Source organism: Aythya ferina, assembly GCF_964211825.1.
Source record: "Aythya ferina genome assembly, chromosome: 26".
NCBI lineage: Eukaryota > Metazoa > Chordata > Aves > Anseriformes > Anatidae > Aythya > Aythya ferina.
The window spans coordinates 1749685-1774293 of NC_140324.1; the positions used below are offsets into that span (position 1 = coordinate 1749685).

Genomic DNA, 24609 nt, shown 5'->3' on the forward strand with positions numbered 1-24609 from the left:
GCAGGGAAGGGGAAAGGGGCAAAGGGAAGGAAGGGAAAGGGGATTAAGGGAGAGGAATAAGGGGAGAATAAGGGAAAGGGAGAGGGAAAAGGGAAAGGAGAAGGGAAAAAAGGGGATGTGGGATGGGAAGGGGAGGAGGATGGGAAGCAGGAAGGCAGGGACGGGGAGAGCCGGGTTTTAGGCCGTGGGCTGTCTCCTGGTGTCCACCCCAGGTTTGTCCCCCCTCCAGGCGTGTTCCGGGGCCCCCCTCGGTGTCCCGCAGGGTCGGGCTCCTGCGGGGAGCAGGGCGCGGCGGCCGCCCCCAGAGCTCCCGGCCAGCGCCGGGGAAGCGGCTCCCGGTCCCCAGGCCCCGGCGTGCCCCTTGCCGAAGCTTTACTGAGTCACACGAAAACACAAAATCCGCAGCTTCCCCTGACGCCTTCCCCGCGTGGGCCCCGGCCGGGCTCCGTCCCTGGTTAGAGCCCGGTTAAGGGGGCTCCAGGCGGCCCCGGCGGCCGAGGGGCTTCTGGGGGGCTCTGGGGGCTCCCAAATGGGAACATCCCATCCCATCCCATCCCATCCCATCCCATCCCATCCCATCCCATCCCATCCCATCCCTCTCCAAACAGAAGGGGAGCGCCCGTCAATTTCCTCTCCGAATTTGGGGCTGCGGGTAGGAGCCCCAGTCCCTCGTTCCCCTCTCTCCCGAGCACAAGGACCAGTGTCGCACCCGGCCGTCCCCCGCGCCCCTCAGACATCTCTTTAGTGCCGAATTCCACAAAATTCCCAATTCCATAAAATAAAGCCCCGTCAGTTCCTAGGATGCGGGCGCAGAGCAGTCACCGGCGGAGCGGGGGCCGAGCCGGGGGTGTGGCCCCGCTTTAACGCGGCCCGGCCTGCCGGAGCCGGGCTGGGCCAGGCCGGGCTGGGATTTGGGAAAAATTCACCGCTCCCCCCCTCCCCCCCCGGGGTCATTGCTTCCAGCCTCGCTCTCAGCTCCCCTCTTTCCCTCCCTCCCCCCCCCCCGAGGCTCGAAACGTGCCTGGGCAGCGGGACTAGCAGCGTCCCGGGGGGCGGTACGGCTCCGGGGGGGGGGGCATGCAAAGCCCCCAGGACCCAAGGGAGGCCTCGGGGGGGTCGGGGGGAGAGTGGAGGGGAAGGGGGAGGAGGGAGTTCCAGGCAGGTAACGGGACACGGAGCCGGGCAGCGCTGCGCTGGGGGGTCCGGAGCTGGGCAGGGCCAGGGGATCAAGAGATTGGGGGGGCTTTAAGGGGGGGCTAAGGGGGTAGTGGGGGAGTGAGGTGGGGGGCGCAGGGAGGAGGAGGAGGGAGAACGAGCAAGGGCTGAAGCAGCCGCGTCTGAAACGGTTTCATCGAGTGTAATAATGGCGATAGCGCATCGATCGGCCCATCGACCGCCCATCGATAGATCCCAGCCTGCAGCTGCCCAGCGCGCCCTCCGTCCCGCGCAGCGGCCCCGGGCCGGGCTGACGGTGGGGGACGGTGACACGGCCCCCCCCTTACCCCACAACCCCCCCTCCCCAGCCCCAACCGGGCCCGGAGCAGCGGGCCCCCGGGGCAGGCGCTGGACTCTGCCCTCCGCCGAGCTTTGCACCAAGCAAACAACAAAAAAGAGAGAGACTTTTTAGTAATTAGTGCGACATAATTGAGTAATGCGGTAGCTCCGCGCACCCCCCCTTTACCCCCTCCACCTCCCACCTCCCCCCGGCTCTTCCCCGATCGATGCAATATCATTAGGCGAGCGGCACGGAGCCGTGCGGGGCCGGGGGAGCGGGGAGGCGGCGGCACAGCCCGGGGCCGGGCCGTGGGCCCGAGCCGCTGCTGGCACGGGTGAACCCCGCCGGGCTTTTCCTCCCTCTCCGCCTTCCCGAGCAGGGCTCGGAGCGCCCCGAGGCCGCGGGGATGGCCGGGGGCAGAGCCCCGTCCCCGCGCAGGGTCCCGTCCCCGCACCGCTCTGCCCGCGGTCGCTGCGCGCCCCAACGCGGAGCCTGCTCGGAGGCGGCCGGGGCCCTCTCCCCTTCTTTCCATTCGCCAGCTGGATGCTATTGATCCCTTCCCTCGCCTCCTCTTTCTTCCTGAGCTCCCTCTCTCTATTTAATTCCCATCCCTCCGCTCCTCCGAAGCCGCCCGGGCAGCTCTCCGAGAGGAGCCGGGCAGTGCCGGCACCCCGAGGCGCGGAGCCGGGGGCGGTAAGTGCGGAGGGGGAGCTGGGGCCCTCACCCGGCCCCCCCCGCAACCCCGCGGCCTTGGGGGCAAGGGGGACGGGGCAGAGCACCCGAAGGGACCGCCGACTGGGACGAGAGGGGAGAGAGGCGCAGTGCGGGGGGAGCCAATAACCACCCCAACCCCCCCCCAAAAAAAAAAAAAAAAAAAGCAACAATTAATCCTGGCAGCGCTCAGCCCTCTCAGCACCCCCCGGCCGCCCGTCGCTGCCCCCCGGGGGGAACGGGGTGCTCGGGGCTGCCCGCACCGGGCTCGCGGCCGCTCCCCCGGGACCGCCCCCGGGGCGCTCCGAGCAGCTCGGGCAGGGGGCAGCGGCCCCGGGAGCGGTGGGGAAGGGGCGTAGAGGGCAGGGGGGGCACTGCTGCCCCCTCCCCGCTTCTACCCTTGCCTTCCGGGTCCGCGCTGCTGCACTCCAGCCGTTTGGTTTTGCGCTCAAATCTCTCTGTATTTCCGCCCCCCCCCCCCCCCCCCCCCCCGCTCCCCCACACACACTTAGGAAGAGCTCGAAAACCCAAGCGCCACGGCCAGAAATACATCCAGAGGAGTGGGACGCGCACCTGCGGGCAGGGGTTGTGGCAGCCGGCGGACAGGTACAGCCCAGGGGCTAAAGCATTTGGTTTTGCCAGGCACGGAACGGGAGCGAGCGGCAACGTGGCTCCCGCGCAGCCCCGCGCATCCCGCCATGGCACTTCCCTATAGGAAATCAAGTTCCTTAAAGTTCTTTAAGGCTTCAAAATAACAGCACCATCGCCTGGCAGGTGAATTATTTAGTGCCTATAGATTCCTTGCAAACCCTTTCATTTCGGTTCCAAATCTTTCCCAGCCCAGCCTTTGCCTATGGATGTCTCGATTTTACAACAATCAAGCGGGAGGCAAAGAGCGTGGCAATTTCTGCTAATCGATTTTCCATACAATGGGCCCCAGATGATGTTTTAAAATGTGAGAAACTAAAATGTGTTGGTTTAAATAAGACTTTTGCAATCAATAGCTTTTAAAAAAAGAGACTTTGATACCGGTTCTTGAAGGGGATTCAAACGCTTTCACTTCCAAAACAAAACAATGCAGGAAAAGCCAGCGACGCCGGAACAAAAAAGTTCCACCTGGATTTGGGGTTGTTCAAGCGGGATATGGGAAAAACCCGCTCCGGGGGGCGCAGCGCCAGGACCGAGGCCCCGTCCCGCGGGGGTCCCGCCGCGGCCCCCCCTCCGCCCCCGCCGCGCTCCCCGGCTCCGCACAGCCCCGGCGGGGGCAGCCACGCTCCTGCCGTCCCCCAGATCCCTCCCGACCTTTTCGGGTACGATTTTTCCTTCCCCGATTTCACGGCGTCTCCCTGCGCCTTGAGCTCGGCTTTCTGGCGTTTCGGGGAGGAATTCGGCAGCGGGGCCGGCGGGGGGGCTCCAGCCCTTTTCTCCACAACAATTTTCTGGGCCCCAAACACCCGTCCCCCCGGGCCGCCCCCCATTGCCCGTTTGCACCTTCGGCGTTTTCCTTTTTCTTTTATTTTTTTTTCTCTTTGAGAAAATTTTAGCTACGAGCTCAGGCCCTTTCCCCGCTGCTCGCGGCTTCTTTTCCTTTCCTTTTTGCGGGATGTAGAAATATTTTATCCCCCCACCCTCTGCGAATAATTTCCTCCATCTCCGTAAAAAACACACCGGGTGAATTTAGAGAGAGGGACAGGCCGGGGGGGGCCGTCGGAAGGTGCCCCCCGCCCGCTATTTTGCCGTTCGTCTTCCCCCGGGGTCGGTGGGGAAGGAGGAAAAACCGCAGCAAGGAGGGGAAATAAATCTGCAGGGGGGTGGGGGCCGAGCCGGCCCCTCTTGGGGCTCGCCGCCCACTTTTCTCGTTTGCCCCAAACTTTGATACCCCCCAAAACTCGGCGGCCGGCAGCGCCGGGGCCGCGGCGGCGGCGGGGAGCGGGCGGGGGGCCCCGGGCCCATCCAATTTCACGCCGGGGGGGCGGTTTGGGGACCCGCGGCCGCTCTTTTCGATGTCACCCCCGGAGTTTTTCCCCGCCGAGCTCCGGCGCGGCGCGGCTTGGGGCCGGGGTCGCGCTCCCCGGGGCCGCACACCCACCGGCGGCCACTACCCGGCCTCCTTCCCTGCACCCCCCCGCCGTGCCCCCAGCGCCGGGGAAGGCAGATGGGACCTCCGGGAGCCTCTTCCACCAGCGATTTGTTTTCAAAAGTTCACAGCGGACCAGCCCTGAACTTTACACCCTGGCAGCAGCACGGCCCCGCCGGGGCTTTTTTGGGAAAGGCAGTGAAAACCACTCGGATTTCGCCAAGACCCGAGGTGGGATATTTCCCCCCCCCCCCTTTTTTTTTTAATTTAAATTTTATTTTTTTCCCTCCCTCCTGCCCCCTCTTCCGCCTTTCCCACGCTCAGACTCGGCCGTCCCGGAGCCCGGGCAGGATTTAGAAGCTTAGAAGAGGGAAGTGCAGCGAGTTTGTGGGTGCTCTGCGGGGCGCGTGAGGCTGGGAACCCCCCTCGGGCTGTCCCCAGCTCTGCCCTCTCCTCTCCGGGTCCGGGCATCCCATTTTGCCATTTCTCTCCTTGTGCAATTTGGGATCCCCAAACACGAATGTCTGAGCATTCTTGGGAAAAAAGAAAAAAAAAAAGAAAATAAGAAAAAAAAAGTTAAAAACCACCAAACGGCGACTTTTAGGGGGGCAGGGCCGAGCATATAGGGCGATGTCCGGTAAAACCTTTCTTTTAACAACGCGCGTTAAAACGCCCGGTGCCATCGGCAGAGCCCGGTGCCTGGCACCCACGGGTGCTCCCCAAAAGCTGCAGGTGCCCCCCCCAAGCCCCGGAACATCGTGGGCGGCTTTGGGGTGCCCCAGCACGGGGTCCCGGGGCTGCGGGAGGGCGCCCGGTACCTGCGCGGTGGAAAACGCCCGTGCGGAGGCGAACCGGGCGCTGTCCTCCGCTCCGCAGCACGGCTCTGCCCGGTGCTGTGCGCCGAAATCAGGCATTCAATGCACTTATTTTGTACATAATATCTATATTATACATGCTGTGTATATACAAGGTATATATTCGCATGGAGATTGTATTTATTTTATCCATATGCGAATGTATTTATCCGCGTTTCGCGGTTCTGAATATTTTCGGCATTTTTTTTTTTTTCCTGTTGCAGCACGACTCGTTTTCCCAGCTCGGGAACCATCTCTGCTTTTCCGAAAAGAGGCGATCCTATTTTTGGAGACTTTTCTCCCCAAGCCCCAGGGCAGAGGGGCGGGCACGGCCGGGCCCCTGCGGTGCCTTTTGCTCCGGCTCGGTCGCACCGGAGAGGCCCGGGGAGGGGGTGCGGGGCGGGGGGCACTGTCCCCCTCGCTGGTCCCTGGGGTTCTGTCCCCGCAACAGGTGCCTCTGTTCCCCGGGGATGTGCCCCGCCGCCGGGCATGGCCCGGGGTGGGCAGCAGTGGGGTCAGGAGACAGGCGGGGATGGGATGGGGAAGGATGAGGACATGAGGTAGGGACATGGAGACATGAGACAGGGATGGGGACACGATGCAGGGACATGAGGCTGGGATGGGGACAAGGCTCGGATGAACACGAGTAATGAGCACGATGCAGGGACAAGGGACAGACAGGGAGCAGTACGAGGTGAGGATGGGTACCAGACAGGGCTGGGGGAAGAGGAAAAATGGGAATGAGTCAGGAACAGGATGGGATGGGTGAAAGGTGGGGATGGGACAGAAGCAGGGATGGGGACAAGGGTGAGGCAGGGATGAGGACAATGGAAAAAGGGGGAATGAGGCATGGATGGGGACAAGCAGAGGTAGGATAGAGGGAAAAAAAGGAAAATGAGGCAGGGATGGGGACAGGCAGGGTTGGGGACAGGGCAAAAGAGGAAATGAGGAAGGGATGGGGACAGGGAAAAAAGGGAAATGAAGCAGGGATGGGGACAGGCAGGGTTGGGGACAGGGAAAAAGAGGAAATGAGGCAGGGTTGGGGACAGGCAGGGATGGGGATGAGGGAAAATAGGGAGTGAGGCAGGAACAAGGGACGAAGCAGGGATGTGGACAGGTAGGGACCTGCCACCCCCAGTCAGACCAGAGCTGTTTCCACTGGGCCCAGTGGGGCTGGGCACCAGGTCCCTGTTGGATGGGTGCCCAGGCCTGCTCCACACCAGCCCTAGGTCACGGAGTGCTTTTCACTAAAATAACCCAAGGCAGCTCACAGCCGCATGCAGCTATCACACACGTGCACACACACATGCTTAGAGCTCCAGCTGGCCATAATCGATACCCAGCTCACAGCCTCGTCCATAGGAAACATGCATCCGCTCCCCCCAAACCCACACCCCCAAGTCCCCCCCTGCCCTGGGCACAAAGCCACCCCGATGGCAGGTGGCGCCCCGAGAGCGAGCCCGGCTGGGGCATGGAGTGGTGGCACCCCTCTCCCCGTGCCCTCCTCTCTCCTGCAGCAGTAATTGCTGCTGTATTTATCCAAACTAGGAGGGGGTGGCAGAGAAAGACTTCGAAGAGTAATTTTCCGGGAATTCTCCTCGGTGTAATTGTCTTGATAATAAATCCAGACACTTAGCCTGTGTATGAATTGCTTTTTACCATTTTCATTTATTATTGAACACAGTGGGGAGAAGGGGAAACGCAACAGGGCTCTTTCTTGTGAGAGAGAAGGGGCGAAGGGGCTGAGGAGACAATTTCTCTGCAGATCCGGGAAACCTGGATGTGCTCATCATCTTGCTCTCTTTCTCTCTCTCTTTTTTTTTCTTTTTTTTTTTTTTTCTTCCCTTAATACATAACCCATTTCCCCACCACCTACTTTTTTTTTTTTTTTCTTTTTCTTTTTTTTTGGGGGGGGGGTATTGAAAACTAATTAAATAACCCGTTAGCTAACACGTTAAATTAAGATCCACTCTTGGATTTAATGATGTCTACGGAAGAATTGACAGAAATGTGAAGACAGACTGTCAATAGATTCCTTCCCCTGGTTACACTGTATAAATGTGATTAAAACAGATCTCAGAGAAGGGCATCCCGACATGGTGCCCGCATGGGGATGGAGCTGCTGGGGCACCCATGGGTCTCTGGGGACAAACATCTGAAATGGCTGCTGAGTGGTGAGCTGCTGGCATGGCAAGGACACGGGGCTCCTCCCCTGGGTGGCCGGGTGGGTTGGGGATGAGAAACCGCCCCGAGACATGGCTGGGGCAGGAGCAGGACCCTGGGGAGGGGCTGCCTGTCTGCGGCTGAGGAAACATCCCCTGGCCAGAGCTCCCAGGCAGCTCCATGAATGTGCCGTGAGAGCACTGAACAAGCCCAGCCAAGAGGGCTGCTTCGTCCCTGGCCTTGCAGCAGCCCAGGGCAGCCCCATGCAGTGCGGATGGATGTGAAGATGAGCCCTCGCTTTGTTCTCGCTCCAGCAATACAAACAGTGGCTGGCACAGTGAGCATACACCCATTGCTTTCTGCTTAAGCTCTCAGGTAAAGGTTACCTTAGCATCCAGGCTGAAAAAATCAATGGCTGATACAGCATGAGACTCAGAAAGACAACATACATCTATCACTTAGGGATTCGATGGGCTTAGAATAGTCTTGTCAACAAATGATTGTTTAAACAGAATATCTCAACTGTTTATGGCACCCTTAATCCATACATCTAACTACCTCTGTAACATGTCATGAGCATGGATTGCTCTGTAGAAACCTCTGTTGTTAGGTCCAGGGCTGCAGAACGCTTAAGCACATGCTTAAGTCTCTTAGACTTCAAATTAATCATGTACTTAAGTGTTTTGCTCGACTAGGCCCAGCCTAAGAACAGGGAAATACCTGTCATTACATTAATGGATGAAGTTTTTGTTTCCTGCCCTTCATTTATGCAGGGTTAAAAGGGCTAAATGCACACGTTTGCTCCAGATACCGCATTTTCTGGCCAGTTTATCCAGCTGGTGCACAAACAGAACGGGTGTCAACTGGATGTGGCGGGGGCTTTGTAGGTCTGCTTTCTCCACCAGGTTCTGGGGTCCTTGCTGTGGCATTTCAGGAAGACTTTGGGCCAGTGGGGCCGATGTTGGTGGGTGAGGAGCCCCAGAAGTTAAATAATGCAGGGGGAAGGAGCAGGGGAGCAGAGGAACAGGTGGAGAAAGATGAAGAAAGATGCAGAAGAGACTGAAGAGCAAAAAGAGGTTGGAAAAGCTGCAATGAACCAGAGCACCAGCCACGATGTCCATGGAGACCTGAGCAGGGAAAGCGAGGGAGGATGGGAATAGAACCGTGGGCTTTCTATTCCCCCCCTCACCCCCTCCCCCAAATAACCACAGCTTCAAAGGGAATTTGAAAGAAGGCGTTCAGGTGTTTGGTGGCTTGCAAGAATTCCTGCCTCAAACAACACCTCAGCCCAGAGGATGCCAAGCCCCTGAGGGAAGGCAGATGCACCGTGCCCCTGAAGTCATCCCACGGCACTGATCCTCCACCCTCCTTCTGCTCAACCTGCAGAAAGCAGTGAGAAGCTGCCTCCAAGGAGATTTGGTTCATAGACAAGAAATGACTGCCGAAGACAGGGGCTTCTGCAAACACAGGACCTGCAGAACACAAACTAGAGTGGTGAAGAAGAGAGAGTGAAAGAAATAAAAGAGCATTAAACCACGTATCAATATTTCTCCTCAAAATGTAGAATGCATTTTCTTTTCTGAAAAATTAATAACCTCACTTTGTCAATTGACTCTCTCCCACCTCCCCTCCCTCCTGCTCGCCTCCACCTCCTCTTTCTCCCTCTCATCGTCTGCGGAAGATGTTCAATGGAAAACAAGCGGAGAATAAAACAGCCAGATAATCCCCTGCAATTCCAGACTCGAGATTTTTAACAGTCATGAAGGGTTCATCTCCCCGACATGTGACCTCGGCGGGATCTGCAAAGAAGGGGAACCCTCCCCGCTTGCTCTTTGCATCTCAGTGCCGGCTGCATGCCGGCTCCTGGCGCCGGTTCAGTGATGCATCTTCATTCAGCCAAACACCCCGGCACATTACGCTCAAGCAAATCAAAGTGCGCGGCTTGAATTCCCCAGGACCGTGTCCCCACACAACCCCGGGGCAGTGTGAAGGAGAGATCAAGTCACTGTCAGAAGGCCAAAAGGGTTTGTGGATGCAGCCTGCATGCTGCAGCGGGACAAGCCAGGTGTCTGCCAAGTGCCCAGGTGCACGGGGTGCTGAAGCTGATGCTTGCGTCTATTCTCCACCTTAAAGCCAAGCAGATATTTAAATGAGACACGCATTTAGGGGTCTTGCTGGAGGGGAATGGGGCAAGATGCCACACCCCTTCTTTTCTCTTAAGACTATGGCCCAAGCCCAAACCAGGCAGCAGGTGCCTGAGCCCAGGCAGATCCTGATGGCCACAAGTGACAGGACAGCGGTGTGCACTCAGGGACATGAGCATGCACCCTTGCCCGTCAGTGCTTGTGTGTCTGCTTAACTTCAGGGGGAACAAAACACCCTCAGAGCCCGGCACGTGCCTAGGAGGGGAGGGTGGCCACAGTTATGCCCATCGTGGGGATACCACTGCCACCTGAGGACTGGGGACACCTGCTCCCCATCACACTGGCTCTGGAAGGCAGAGCTACTCCCAGTCCATGGCAGCTGGTGGGGGAAGGATCTGCCCCATCAGGACCGCCATGGCTCGGGATCAAAAAGGCAGGTTTCTGTGGCAGCAAAGAACAGGAATATTTTCCCGAGATGCTGCTCAGATCTCAGCAGTGGACAGGGCCAGCGGATAGCTTGTCAAATATTGAGCAGGCATGTCAATGTTGCAAGCTCTAAGTGAAAGCAAAAAATCAGTTAATGGTCTTCCTGAGCCGTCCTCTTGGCGTGGGGAGTTCTCACAGAACCTGGGGCAGACGGCTTGCAAGGGGTTGATGCACTGCTTAGTAAAGTGATCATTCAGCAGCCATTAACATGCAGATAAAACAAAATATCAGAAAAAAATCCCAGTGGGAAGAGAGCAGTACTGCCCCAATTCGAGGAAGTGTTGCTAATCATCAGAGCCCATAAGTACGTTCTTCAATCCCCCAGAAATTTGGAGAAGAGTTTTGGGAGCTGGCAGGAAATGGGTTCCTCATTCTGTGAGAAGTTGTGTGGATTTTAATTTCTTCCCCCTCCTCAATTAGGGAAAAAGTGAAAAATTGAAAAATTGAAAAAAAAGAATAAAAAAAAAATGCAGACATTGTCAATCAAAGCAGGTGGTTTTGACAAGCTTTAAAATAGTAGCTAAATTTCAGCTTGGGCAGTTTTTCAAATCTCCTTTTAGTGTAAATTAATCATGATTTTAAAACAAAAACAAACACACATTACACAGGGATGGAAGAGGAAATGATTCTTTTGGAAAACGTTGAAATGGGGCAATTTGATGACTCCCACTCTTTTCATATGTCCAATGAAATGCTTGAAAAGGGAGATTTAATGAAACAGCTGGCTCTTTGGGGAAAAAGATAAGTTTTGATGAAGTGGCATTTTTCAAATTTTCTAAACTTTTGGAGTAGTCATGATCTGTGCTGGATGGGGAAGGGCTTCATATGTTCCCAGAATGACAGCAATGCAGCAGCAGGGCCAGTACCAAAAGGGCTCTTGTGCTGCCGTGCCTTTCCTTGAAGGGGTCTGAGTCTACCTTCCTCTGTGCAAAAACTGAAATATTAGTGTAGCAGGGGAAAATTTAAAAAGGTGATTGCAGAGAAGAAAATCATGGCAGCAGGCTGAGGATGGCTCTTATGGCAAAGGACTGGTCTTATTTATAGGACTGAAATTCAGCCCTCTCTGGGTGCCTGGATGTAAAGCCAGAGAGAGAGCTTGTAACTGCACCTGCCTTGGGCTGAGTTGCCTCCATCTCAGCTCTTCTACTTGAGATGAAACCACTGGCATTTTTTTCTTTACAATAAGGTAATAACATACCTTTCAAATAATATAATAATATAATATTCAAATATTATGTATCTTTCAAATAAGATAATAATATGTACATTATGTGATGATTCCTCCTTGGCTGAAGGAGGCAAGGTTAGGTGAGGTGCCCTCAGCCTGCTTGCCGTGGCTGGAAGCACGGCCGCTGGGGTCCTTGTCAATGTCATTGAACCTCCCTTGGCCCAGACAAAATGCATGGTTGTAGGGCACTGACATTTCAGTCTCAGAGTTCTGGAGCTGTGTGTTGAACCCACAAAAGAGGTAATATGGAGAGCCCTTGACCCAGTGATAACAAGGACATCCCAATGTGGGGTTCCCTGATATTAATAGGCCTTGAAGAGGCTGTGCTGAGGGCTGGGTCAGCCTCCAGCTCTGCTGAGCAAGCACCAGGCTCATGTTTTCTGCCTGGAAAGTTCCTCTGCTGGGGGTCTCTGGGGTCTGGGGCAGGTGGCTGGCTTTGCTGATGTTGGAGGAGTGCAGCTCACCCTGGCATTTGAGGGAGGCGATTGGCGCTGGAGGAAACGAGGCCACTTGACACGGGCGTCTCACAGCGGTTTTGGCACTCAGCTTTGAGTGTCCACTTCTGAGCACTCGTGTGCTGCTATTGACCCCTCTGTCCTTTTGCTGGGATGAGATAAGACAATCACAAGCCAGGGATTATAACACTCTTGTGCTAAGACGTCAGGATCTAGATAGAGCACCAGCTGGGGACCAGAGTGAAAAGCGCTGCCGGGCGGCGCGCTCATGCACAGGGAACACAGGGGCTTGCGGCAGGAGGGATTTTGACTAGGATCAGTGTCCATGCTGAGGTATGTGCAGCACCTGGGGAACAACCACCCTGCCCTGGGGATTCAGCTGGACGATCGGGAGCGAGTCCTGGGAACCGCTCTGGGGATGAGCTGCTGGAGGCTGCCGGGAGGCCGAGGCAGCGAGAGCTCAGAGGCTTTTGTGGCAGAGGGATTTGCCTAATGAATGGCTCTTTGGAGAGGAGGGATGGGCCTTGTCTACACACAAAATTGCAAGCCAAAATTGGTCTTGTGTAGACACTCTTAAATCATTTTAAAGCAGGTTGGTATTGGTTTGTATAATTCGATTCCTTTGCCAAAGCGAAGCGAAATCGATGTAAATGGGGTTTACATTGATTTCAGTACATCCGCACAAAGGTTTTGCCCCAGTTTAATGAAATCAGTTTAAAAACACACCTTTAGCTAAACTGGCATAACTTTGTGTCCGGCCAAGGTGAGAGAGAAGGGCCGTGGAAGGCGAGGTGGCAGAGCGATCCACCTCAGTGGGGGACGTGCTTCACTTGAACGCGCGCGGGCATCGGCGCCCTGGCTCGAGCAGGCCGCAGTGGCGCAAAGTGATAAGGAACGGGTCAATATAGTTTTCTAAAAGATTTTTTTCTTGTTTCTGTACGGAAAGGTTAAATGTGAGGTGCGATTGATTTCCCTCCCCTCGCCGCCCCGTGGCCCGCGGCCGTCCTGGAGGACGAATGGCGGCCCGAAGTGGCCAAGTGGCCACGCAGGGCCGCGGGCCGGCCGCGCTGCTGACCAATGGCCGCCCGAAGGAGCCCCCGTTGCTTGGCAACCCGGCTGCAGGGAGAGAGGGAGAGAGCGCAAAAAGATGGATTTTCAGATTGCAGCAGCCAAGCAGATCAATTCTGCAACATGGGCTACAGTGGCCAAGCGGAATCTCTCTTGCTCCCAGCAGGTATTGATCCAGCCATGCTATAGGCATTGAATGAGCTCTAATAAGTCCTGAGTAAACAGGAACAAGGACTTAAGTGATAGCCCAGCAGTCAAACATCAACTCCCTTTGTCTTCTTCTTCCTCCTCTTCCTTTTTTTTTTTTTTTTTCTTTTTAATTGCTGAAGGGTTTGCAAGAAAAGGACAATAATGTTTATCAATAGAAAAATAAGGAGTCAGAATATCACTTCATTTGCAGGTGGGGAGGGGAAAAGTCCATGCCTCAGAACCCAGGTTGGCTTGGCAGAGAGGTGACCTGTGGACACACACGGTAAGTGCGGCTCCTGGCATCCCTGAGCATCCCCTGGAACCACCTCTGGGCACCCAAGACCTGCCAAGAAGGTCCCTCAAGGTGAGTTCTGGGGGAAATATATTCGTGGGGGAGTGCACATGCCCAGGGCAGCCCCTCTGATGAGATGTGGAGATGGGCACATTCAGGAAACTCCAGATCCCCAGGGCTTTGAAAGTAGACCTTAAAATGCCCCGCATGGAAAGGAAACCGAGACCATCCTTCAGAAAGGGGCTGGGAGAAGCCAAAATCCTTAAATGCTGCCCAAAGTATGAGTCTGGAGATGTGGGATGCTCTGGAAGAGGAGAGGAGCAGACTTGGGCTCAGTTGTGAGAACACATGTCTTTGCTGCAGGAAGATGGGAAATGTTGGGAGAAGAACTGGAAAGGAGGAGCCCAGACTGAGTTCAGGGATGTCAAAGAGGAGCAGAGCAGTGGCTGGGGACATACCAAAGCCTTAAGGATGTGCTTTTGTGAGAAGCTTGAGGATGAGCCCAAGGAAGAGCCTGAATATGGCCAAATGCTGGAAGATTTGGCTTGGCAGCTCCCGGACACGCAGCTGGGTCCAGGCTTATGCAAAAAACTCCAGTGCCTGGAGGCTTCATGAGGGGCTGCAGTCACCAGCTCTTTGCCAGCCAAGAGCCTGGAAAGCGAATACACCATGCCTGTATCAAAAAACACCACTCTGTCCCTGCTCCTGTCTCTGTCCCTGTCCCTGTCTTCCTCTCCCTTCTGCAAGGGGCCACTTTGCTCCCTGCTCCATCCCCACACCTTCTCCTGCAGTATCTCCATCCCCTCTTCCTTCCTTCCCTCCTTCCTTCCTTCCTTCCTTCCTTCCTTCCTTCCTTCCTTCCTTCCTTCCTTCCTTCCTTCCTTCCTTCCTTCCTTCCTTCCTTCCTTCCTTCCTTCCTTCCTTCCTTCCTTCCTTCCTTCCTTCCTTCCTTCCTTCCTTCCTTCCCCCCACACTCATCTTCCTGCAGCAATTCACTGGCTCAGGACCCTCAGAGCTTCCTAAATCTCACCATGCAGCTTGGAGCACGGTGATGCCTCCAGCAACCGCCCTTCCCCAGCTGAGCAATTGCTGCGGTCGGGGGAGTTAAATCGCTGTCAGGAAGGGAAAGGCTCCCATCCAGAGGGCTCTGAGCTGCATCGCTGGAAATTCCCAAGTGACACCAATTAAATAACTGGAGCTGCTCCAGATTTATGCCTGTGTAACCGAGATCACAGGCCAGGCCTGCCTCCAGTGATTACGGGACCAGGGAAATGAGAGCTCTTTGCTTGCACTCTGAGATCTCTCAACCCACATTTCAGCAGCCTTCGTCATAACAGGGCTGATAATTAATTGATCTGATATTAAGGTGGCTGGCTCCCGCGGTCGCCCGAGCTCCCTGCTGCAGTTTAACACCAGTTAAATCAAGTGAGTCTTTGAATCCTGAACACGATGCACAGAGGGGGGGCAGAAGGGAGGCTGGCATCTCCACACCAGTGCACACACGCATGTGTACGAGCGTGTATGGGTGCGAGTGTGTACACGTGGCCCTTGATCGCTCCAGAAATGGGAGAAGGAACTGATAGGCAAGTGCCAGCCTGTCCCCAAAGATATTTGCTGTTTTCCAAGAAGAGAGGAGATGCAGTGTCTTTTTCTGAAGATTTCTGCATTTCAAAGTAATATCAGAAGGGCTTGGAGCTTAATCTTCGTTACCCAGGGGGCTGTAGGAATCAGGCAAAAGAAGAAAAAAAATTGAATCAATACGGCAGTATGAATTTATTCCTGGGGGAGGCCAGGGCACCAATATTTTTTCTCCCCTCCATTAAAGGGAGAGCACCAGACCCTTGTTCAGAGCCCCTGGCTGGGGTGCAGCAGTCACCCCATGATTTCTTTTTTCTTGTCCTTGTGGGGGTGTCCCCCCCCCCCTCTTTGCTCCTTCCCCACTGCGATACCTCTCGGCCAGGTGTTACGCTGCAGCAGTGGGTATGATTACACTGGGGACAGAAATCACAGGAGGTTAAACAGTATCACCCAGAGGGCTGGAAAAAAACTCCTGGCTGCTCTGCAATAGCGAGCGATATCTTTTAGTGTGCTCGCATCCATGGGCTCTGTGTGATGCTGGTGGATGGGGATGAGGGAGAGGGGCAGAGGCGGTGTGGGGACAAGGATACTGAGCAGGTCCCTGGGGATCAGGAAGGTCTGCTCAGCTGGAGGTGTGGGGTCTCCGTAGTGCTGGGTGCCTCTCAGCTCCCTTGGGGGGTTTCAGGTAACTGCTGAAGGGGCTGATTCCAACCACAGATCAAGGCTGAAGACAGCGTGACACTGCTCTGGGGAGGTACCTGCCAAGTTCACTGTAGACCCTTCACCCGGAGATGCCCACCTGGATGCAGGGCTCAGCACAGGCAGGCAGGGGAATCTCCAAACTTCCTAGTGCCCGCTCCCTGCCCACCAGAGCTGTGCCCTTGTTCCTTTATCCCACTCTGAGACGTACCAGGAGGGGAAAGCAGAAACACAGCACTTCATCAGCAGACGCATGGAGATGCAGCCCCTCCAGGGCTTTGCAGTTCCCCTTGGTGGCTGTTCCACCATGAGCTTCTCCCTCCAGAGCTCCTGGTCCAGGTCTCCCAGGAATGAGCGTGGGACAAGCAGCATGGGAACACTCAAGAAAAGTCCTCCTGGGCAACAAAACATGCCTTCCCACTTGGGAAAATCTCCTTCTGCAGCCACAGAGGGGGCCTCATCCTTCTCTCCTCATCGCCAGAACTGGGGCAGAATCTCTCAGTTCACAACAGGAGAAAAACTCCCATTTCCATTTCCCCTGAGACACCCAAATCCCAGGCTTTTCCTGCACAAGCTAAATCCCTCACCACTATTTAGAGCATCCTCAGGTGTATCCCTGTCCCGTTCAACCCACCGATGCACCAAACCCAGAGCTGCCGGCTGGTGCTGAGTGGCATTTGCTGGGTTTTGGGAAGGACAGTGGGGCATGGGGTGGCCACGGGGCTGGGACGGCGTGAGCAGCGCAGCCGGTATTTATGGCCTCTTGCCGCCTGGCTCTAACTACAGCGATCAGCATCCCACCACAATGTGCCCAATCGTTTGAAATTTAAAACAAAATGTAAAACAAGGAATAATGGTAACAAAAAAGGCTTAATTAATTGAAGTAAATTGCATCACAATAGTGATTTCTCAGTAACACGGCTAAGTGCCCCATTATTCTGATTTCACTCAGTATTCATGGATACTAAATAAATCACGGGCCCTCCACTTACAGCCTGCTGCAGAGGGGCCGGGGGATGGGGGTCCTGCCATCTCCTCGGTCTATATGTCAATAACCCCAGCACTTCCCGTGTGTCTGCCTTAAATGGCAACCAGAAAAATTACCGTCAAAATAAATTAATTCTCCTGCATGGCCTCCTCCACCCCCTTTTTTTTTTTTTCTTTTCTTTTTTTTTTTTTTTTTTTTCCTTTTTTAACCTTTGGAAAAAATTCCCCTGGAGATTCATGAGGAAGCTTTTCCCCTGCTTGTTTCCCCTCACTGCTGCCCTGCTCTGATTATCAATATCCTATTAATACCAGTTTATTTGAAATCGTTTGTTTTCCCACCGCTCTGGCACTGCGGCTCAGCTCGGCACCCTGGGCATTGCTCGGTGGTGTTTTGTCATGAGGGATGGGTGAGCTTGCTCCTGGTACCCAAGCCCTGCCTGTAGAAAGGGTCGAGGAGCACACGGGTGAGTTTAGCAGGTGTTTGCTCACGAATTTGCTCTTTATGCATGTCTGTGTTTTTTCCAGGGACAACACCTAGAAATGCAGACCGGACCCCAAGCCCCTTGGAGCTGATGAGCCATCGTGTCGGGCAGTTTGTTGGGATGCTGAGCTGGAAGGATGGCCCTAAAGCTGTGGTGAGGGGAGGATCTTGAAGGATGGCCCCTGGATACCCGGAGCAGGGTTCCACATTCCCAGCACACCCAAGAGCTCGTGGACCCCACCAGGGTGCCCAGGGAAGCTTTGTTCTCTCACCCTCACTACTGGAGCAGGACTGGGAAGTGCTGCTGAACGTACCAAGTGTGTGCAGCCCCAAGGCATCTCCTTCAGGAGCCTAATGACAGAAAAATCCCTCCTAGGTCACACAGCCCCGTCCCCCCTCCCCGCCAGAGCAGGGCTTGGTACGGCCAGCATTGATTTCAATAGCAGGTCGATTGAAATCAGCAGCGGGGAGGAATGGGGGGGGTGCAGCCCCTGCGACAAAGAGGCTTCGGCAGCCCAGCTGTGTGGATGGGATCCCAATGGGATCTGCTCTCAGGGTCCCCAGTGGCCATGTCTCTGTGCTGTGGGTGGCTGCAAGGAGGTGACATGATGTCCCCATGGGTGCTGGGGCACCGCAGGTGAAGGGACCTTGCTTTTCCCTCTCTCCTCTCCAGAACGCAATCCTCTTTCTCCTTCTGAGCATCCGCCATGCTCCTGTCCCCAAATCTTGCCCACGGTCAGGCCAGCCATTGCACCACTCTGCAATTCCTATGAAGGGTCTGCTGCTGCAAGGGGCCCAGGAATCAATTAATCAATCGCAATCCAGATCCCAGAGTGTAATCATAATTAATGTTCAGCCCTGATTGATCATGGCACGGTTTCGCCGTGTTCGCGGGGATGAGCTGGGATGACAGAACCGACCATTTAATGGTGCTTTTGCAGAACCCTCCCCATCCCTTCTCCTGCAGGAGGGACAGAGGCAATTGTCCACAAAAATCAAAGCAGCTGGAAGGGGGGACAGCTCGAGGGGGCTGCGGGGTGGTGCTCAGCCACAGGCTGTTCCTGCATGGGGTGGGTGACAGTGGCACCCACACTGTTCCCATGGGCCCAGCCCCAGGCGGCACCCAGTGTCCAGCCAAAATTATGGCTGGAGGCTGGCGGGGAGCCCTCCGAATGTCACAAACAGTGCGTAACTAGACTCGGATCAATCCATCAATGCGCAGCGGTGGTTAAATAGTGCTGTGCTCACCTCCCTCCAATTAAACTATCATTTCTGATAGATCCCTTTGTGTCTCTGTCTCCCCGCCGGGCTGTGCTGGCCGCAGGTGATGGCAATGGTGATGGTTTGGAGGATGCAGCCTCCTCCCCCGGAACTGGATCAGCCCTGGCCTCCAGCGTGCTGCCCCAGCGGGATGCAGAGCTGCCTCCAGGACTTGTCCCTGCCGTGTGGACCCACTCTGCTGCCAGGAGCCTGGGAGAGGATGAGCCCCAGGACCATCCCAAGGTGCAGGGTGGCGTGGTGGGGAGCTGGGGCTGCACTTCTGGTGCATTCTGGTACATTTCCCTGGTGTCAATTTGCAGCCCCCAACATGCAGAAGGGCTCTTGGTGTCCCCACGGCCCCCAGCCCTGTCCCCAGTGCGGGGTGTTGCGCTGGGGACACGGGGCGCACAGCGGAGCCGCTGGCTGGCAGAGCCTGGCGGGAGCCCATGAAGCAGAGCTGGGTATTGATTTCCTATCGATCCCATGCAACCACATTCTGCAGCGGCTGCTGTCCTACATTTCAATCCCACACCTTCGCCTCTGACTTTAATGGGCTTCATCACAGCCCAAAGCTTTATTTAACCAAAAGGGAAGAGAGCTGGGAGCCGGCTGCCAGAAATCAGAGCAGCCTGGCCCCTGGGGACAGCCACGTCCTCGGGATCGCTTGCAGCAGATGGGTTCCCTGGGGTGCTTTTGTAGGATGCAGAGCCCGGTCCCAGCCCCAGCAGGTGGGTGCTGCGGGTGATGGTGACAGCACCCAGCTTTCCAGCAACTCTTCCACCTCGAGGTCTCTTTGCACGCCATGCCCTGTCCTCATGCTGCACCTGCACACCTCCATCTTCCTAACAAAGGGCTTCAGCTGCTTCCAGAAGGGCAAAACGAAGCTCCACCTTAATGGGGATCTGCATAATTGTGTGTGTGTGTGTGTGTGCAAGCTGAGCAGAGACACCCCCAGACATGAGGCCACAGACAGCACTCATGCACCCATGCTGGGTGGGAGATGAATTCATAGGAGCTGCGCCTGGTGAGGATGCTGGAGCCTTGCTGGGTGTCCCTCCAGCATCCTTCGTGGCATGGTCCCGATCCTGATTTATCCTCCATGCTTCCCAATGTCATTTTTAAGTCTTCCTAGAGCATGGCTCTGTTCCTCAGGTGCAAGAAGCCACAATCGTCTTTTATATTGAAAGCACAGCACCTGCACACACTGAGGCCCCTGGGATGCCCATGGAAGGTGGGGAGAATTATTCAATTGTTTCATAACAAATCAATATTCCAGCAATTCCAAATCTTGGGGGGCAGATCCCGCAGACAGCCACGGGGACAGGCAGCAGGAGGACAAGGGAAATACAGAGAGAAACAGCCAAGGATGACGATGCCTGCAGCAGCAGGGATGGAGAGGATGTTAACTTCAGCATGGCCATGCTCCAGTCAAAACCCTCCAGGAGAGATGCTCTAAGGGATGGAAGAAAGAACAAATAGCGGGGAGGGATGGTTGGTGCTCAGGACCTGCTCAGAAAAGTGACACTGGTGAAGGCAGAGCAGCATTGTCACCCTTCCTTTTGCTCCCTTGCCAGGTGTGCCGGGGCTCTGAGGGTTCCAGGTGCTGATGCACCAGCTCCAGCTGGTGGCTTCTCCCAGCGTTACTCCAGCAACCCAAAAATCTCTCCCTGGGAGTTGCCTGGAACTCAGCTGGGGCAGAAGGGTTGGAGGACGTGGGTGGGAGCAGGAGGGATGGATGGAGGACCCGAGGACCTGGGCACTGGGGACACTTAAGGCTTTCCCTGCACTATGTCCCAGCCCAGCTCCACTTCAGGTCTTGTCTCAAGAAGCCTTTTAGCACCATTTTCAATGGGAAAAGCTCAAAGCCAACACGGACAACTTCCAAAGAGCCCCCACTGCCATCTCTGCCTTCTCCTGCTCCAAGGAGGCTCAGAGGGGCTGGGGAGACCTCGCTGTGGAGCCTGCTCAGCATCTTCCAGCCCACATGCCTGCTCTCTCCCTGGGGCAGAATATGGATGCTGTGTTTATTTTTGATTTATGCCAAGCCGAAAAAGAAATACATTTTCTTCAATTATTAATCAGCGAGGTGTGAGAGGGGGACACAAGCTGGAAATTAACTCCGTGACCTTTGGGAGTGGGTTTTTACCTCCCTCCACTCCCAAGCCCAGTGTGCTTTAACAGTCCTCTGAGCAGAACCGTGACTGCTCCCGAGAACATGCTGCCAGCAGCAGCCCTCGGGCTGCTGAGGGTGTTCAGATGGTGGGCATGGAGCAGAACACAGGTGTCCCTGCTCCGGCCATGCACACACCTGAAGTTGTCCTGGTCCCATGCATGTGCATTCACATATTCCTATACCCAGGTCTAAAGGGTTTCTCTGGTACCCACCCACCTTCCCCTCTCCGCTCCATCCCATCGCACTGTTCTGGATGCCTCTGCTACCTGACAGCTCCTACCAGGCACACGTTCAAGGGCAGGATGGGACACCCTGACCCCACGTCTGCTCCTGTGCAGTGACTCCTAGGCACAAACCCTCCAGGGAGCAGGACTGGGTGTCCCCAAGCTCTCCATGCTCCCTTGGGTGCCCTCAGTGGGCTCCAAGCCAGGAGGGATCCCACACCTACCCCTCCCTATTTTGGCCCTTAGCTTCTGCTCTTGGCTTTGGATGAACGCCCAGTTGTAGGCATCTGAGGAGGCTTTGGCAAGAACACTGCTGGACAGGAGAAAGGAGGCTTTGGGGATTGCTCTCCTTCCCTCCTACCTCCCCCCCGCCCTGAACCAATGTGCCAGGCTGGAGCTCAGCCTGCCCTCCTTGGATGGTGACATGGCCTGGAGGCCAGCAGGCCTGGTGGCAAGAGGTGTCCCCAAAGGGAAGGAGAAGTTGGGCTTGGGAAGTTGGAGCATCTCAGCGCAGGCGTGCTTTCGCCTCCCTGCCCCCTCCTCTGCCTTCTTCCTCTGCCTCTCCCTCCCTTCCCGAAAGCAGCACTGCGGCAGCACACACCAGCAAACTGATCAAGGCGAAAGGACTGATCAATAGGCGTATTGAGCACTTTTCAAGGTACGCTGATTTTTGCGGATTCAGTGCTAACCTCACACCAGAGCCCCAAGCTGCCTCCTCGCCCCCAGCCCCATCGCCCCCAGCCCCAGCCGTGCTGCCCCCTCCCAGCACACGTCCTGGCCACCCTCTTTGTGCTGGCAGGGGCACCCAGCCTTGTTCTACCATGGGGGTGAAAGCAGGGACCTTGCAGGCTTGAGTCGTTGGTGGCACTCCAAGCTGGAGGGAGAGGGAAGAGCTGGCCGCTCCTGGTGGCATTTCTTCACAGCGGGTTTGCCCCGGGGGTTTGGGAAGCCACTGGTTGTGCTGGGACAATGCTTGGTGGGGCCCGATCAAGCTGGGAGGTCTCCAGTGATGGAGATGGAGGTGGAGGAGCTGGGGTCATGGTGATGGTGGGAGAAGGATGAGGACGACCCTTCGCAGCTCACGGGGCTGAATGAGAGGTGACCATGGAAGGGAGGAATCCCCCAGCAGCCTGCTCTTCCCAGCAGTGCCCGGATGGAGAGGGCAGGATGAGCGCGCACCTGCTCCATCCATGGCATCACAGGAGACAGGGCTGGGAGGGACCTCTGAAGGTCCTCAGTGCGCTGAGCACCACCAGCACCAAACCCACCCATCACAAAGCCAAGGGAAGAAGCAGGCAAGGGCTGGATCATCACCCACACTGAGGTTTTGATGGGGAAGGATCTTTGCATTCAGCATCCCTGTGATCGCTGACAAGTGACAGGGGAGGGATCGGAAGGCAGATAGCTGAGAACGGCTGATAAGGTGCTTGGAAAGATAAAGCAGAAATTAAGCAGAACTTCACGTTAAGAGCTGCTGCTTTAAGTATGTCCCAGCCCCTTCGCTACCAACACATGGGTAGGGATTACACCGGGCAAGGTAAAAATAGCACATTTAATGAAGCTAGGAAAAGCGTCAATTGGATTTTGTAGGAATTACAGAGACCTCATTTCCACATTCCCTGTGAAAATGCTTTCTTGTTGGAACAAATACGAAAGCCACAAATGTTGATTTGCCAAATGTGCTTTAAGCAAGAAAACCAAACAAAAAAATGAATGTTGTTCCACACTGCCAGATCTGACCTTTATCACTGTCACAAAGTTTTCAGGTTTTGGTCATCTAGAGAAGAAAAATACAGTACTTTAACCCTGCTGAATTTTTAATAGAAATTTGCCATCTAAGCCTAATTCTGCTTCAAAATTGCAGGTGTTTGGGAATGAAGGCCAGCAGGGTGGGGAAGGACGAGACATTGGCCATGCTTCCCTGTGCCTGGGGACACACACTGCTCCTGGGGACACGTGCTGTGGCAGGAGGTGCGGGTGCATTCAGAGGGCTTGCTTCTGCCATGGGGCTGCTTGCCTCTCGGGCTGTCTTTGATGTAGGGAAAGGGAAATGTCTTTATGTGCAAAGGGAGGAAATGTCTTTGCTCATGCTAACCTGGAGGGAAAGCCATGTCCTGGCCCCTGTCCTAGTGCCACTCCAGGAGGATGGTGCTGGTATGGATTTTAAAGGGAGGAGGGCAGTGGGGAGGGAGCGGGATGCTACCTAATGCCATTTCATTTCACTTAGCAGCACTCCGCTCGCGCGCTCTCCAATACGCCCATCCGTCACGCTCCTCGTTAGGGAAAATCTATTTTAAAAATCTCTAATTTTTATTTTAAAGTCTAATAGAGCTCGGTGGTAATTTTCACTTTAAATAACGATTACGCACTTTGAAGTACAACGTGTGCCTGCTGTGCAGGCAGGGACACAGCCGTGGGACCGGGTACCCCTAGAATCCACGGCAGGAGCCAATGGCCCCGGCTGCTCCATCCTCCCTGATTGCCTGAGCATTGGTGCTCGGTGCCTCGCAAGTGCACTTGGTGTTTGTACCTGTCCCGCCAGTCCTTTTTATATTTAGAAAGACGGCTTTGGGGCAAACTTTTTATTTTGAAATGCACACACTGGGCCTGATGTGGCTGTTAGGAATGGGCAGTGATGTGGTCTCATCCCTGCTCACAGAGGGGTTTTGTAGAGAGGCTCTAGAAGCCAGGGAGCTGGGCAGAGACCAGGGGCTCCAGGGAGCAGCAGGAGCAGTCCTGCTCTGTCAGCCCACCCCAAGCTTTCCTGGGGACGAGAGGAGAAAAAAAAAATCCCTCCTTGCTGATGCAAAAATGGGTTTTCGCACGCGAGCTGCTCCGTGGTGAGCTGTGCAGAGCATTGTCCTGGGGAATCCTTCAGCTTGAGGCATTCTCCGTCCAGTGCCAGGGGAGGCTGCAGCACCCTTGGGTGCTCCAAGCAAGCAAAGCAAGCACCCAGCAAGTCCAATCTGGGGCTTTGCAGGTTTTCATCGCAGCCCAGCAAAAGCCCTTTGCAGGAACTGGAAGTGCTTAAACAAAAGGGACTTTGCTGGGAACAGCCTCCGAAGGAGCGGAGCACCTGGGAGGCAGCAGGGATGGAGCTATCAGATACAGCACAGAGCCGAGACAGCAAGCGAGCTGTGACCCCCCCTGCCTCTTCCCTCCCCTGTTCTGCACTGCTGGTGCTGCTCTACAGCCCCCGTGCTCCAGCTCGTGATGCAGGATCCCAGCCCACCGAGCGGGGCCGTGTCAGTGCGATCAGCCCCACGCTCACACCTCCTGCCCAGCGACATCCCCGTCCCCGACAGCCGCCATCTCCGGTACCCGGTGCGCAGGGGATGCAGACAAGGAGGGACAGGGGGGGCGCGCCGGGGCCCCGCCAACCCGAGCACAGAAAGAGATGCAAGGATGGAAAATTCCCCTTCATAATTAATAAATGAAGAATATTGTTGTTAATCGATGTAGCTGTGAAGAGAATATCGATCCCAGCCGCATGCTATTTTTTGTGCGGCTTAGATTTTTACACCTCATTTAGAGGCAGGTCTCTCCGGGGACCTCTTAACACCAAAAGATATTTGCAAGAGTCCAAAGTGAAGGGAAGAAAAGGGGGGGGAAAAGATTAATTATTACCAGAGCTGGAGAATTATGTGTGTGTCCCATTGTGGCCAACTGCAGTACTGATTTGAATATTTGATTAATAACGAATTATAGCTGCAGTTGATAACTTATCTCTGCGCTGGCTATTTAGTAAACAAGTGGGAGCCATTAGAAACATTTTTAATATTAATCCCAGGAAATTATGTTTATGAAGGCAGCAGCTAACCCTGTATGTGCTAGGGCTGGGCGAGGACAATGCTCCACTTGCTTACTTAATCCTATCCAGGGGGTTACACCTCTCCGTGCCTCCGTTTTCCTCCTTCAGGAAGAACAAGTCCTGAGCTGAACATGGCATTGCAAAGAGAGGAATAACAGCACAAGATGGGCAGGCTGGAAAATGTTTTCTGGTGGTGGCTAAAAGCACTGAGCAAGGAGGGGATGGTTGGGCATG

General features: G+C 55.3%; 1 long non-coding RNA gene across 1 annotated transcript; it reads left to right on the plus strand.

Annotated features, from left to right (window-relative positions):
* Positions 1-2705: 2705 nt before the first annotated feature.
* LOC311423946 lies at positions 2706-17871 on the plus strand. The gene is made up of 4 exons (XR_014685948.1): positions 2706-2812; positions 4408-4514; positions 13082-13234; positions 16952-17871. It is a non-coding gene; the product is annotated as an uncharacterized lncRNA (long non-coding RNA).
* The last annotated feature ends 6738 nt before the right edge of the window (positions 17872-24609 follow it).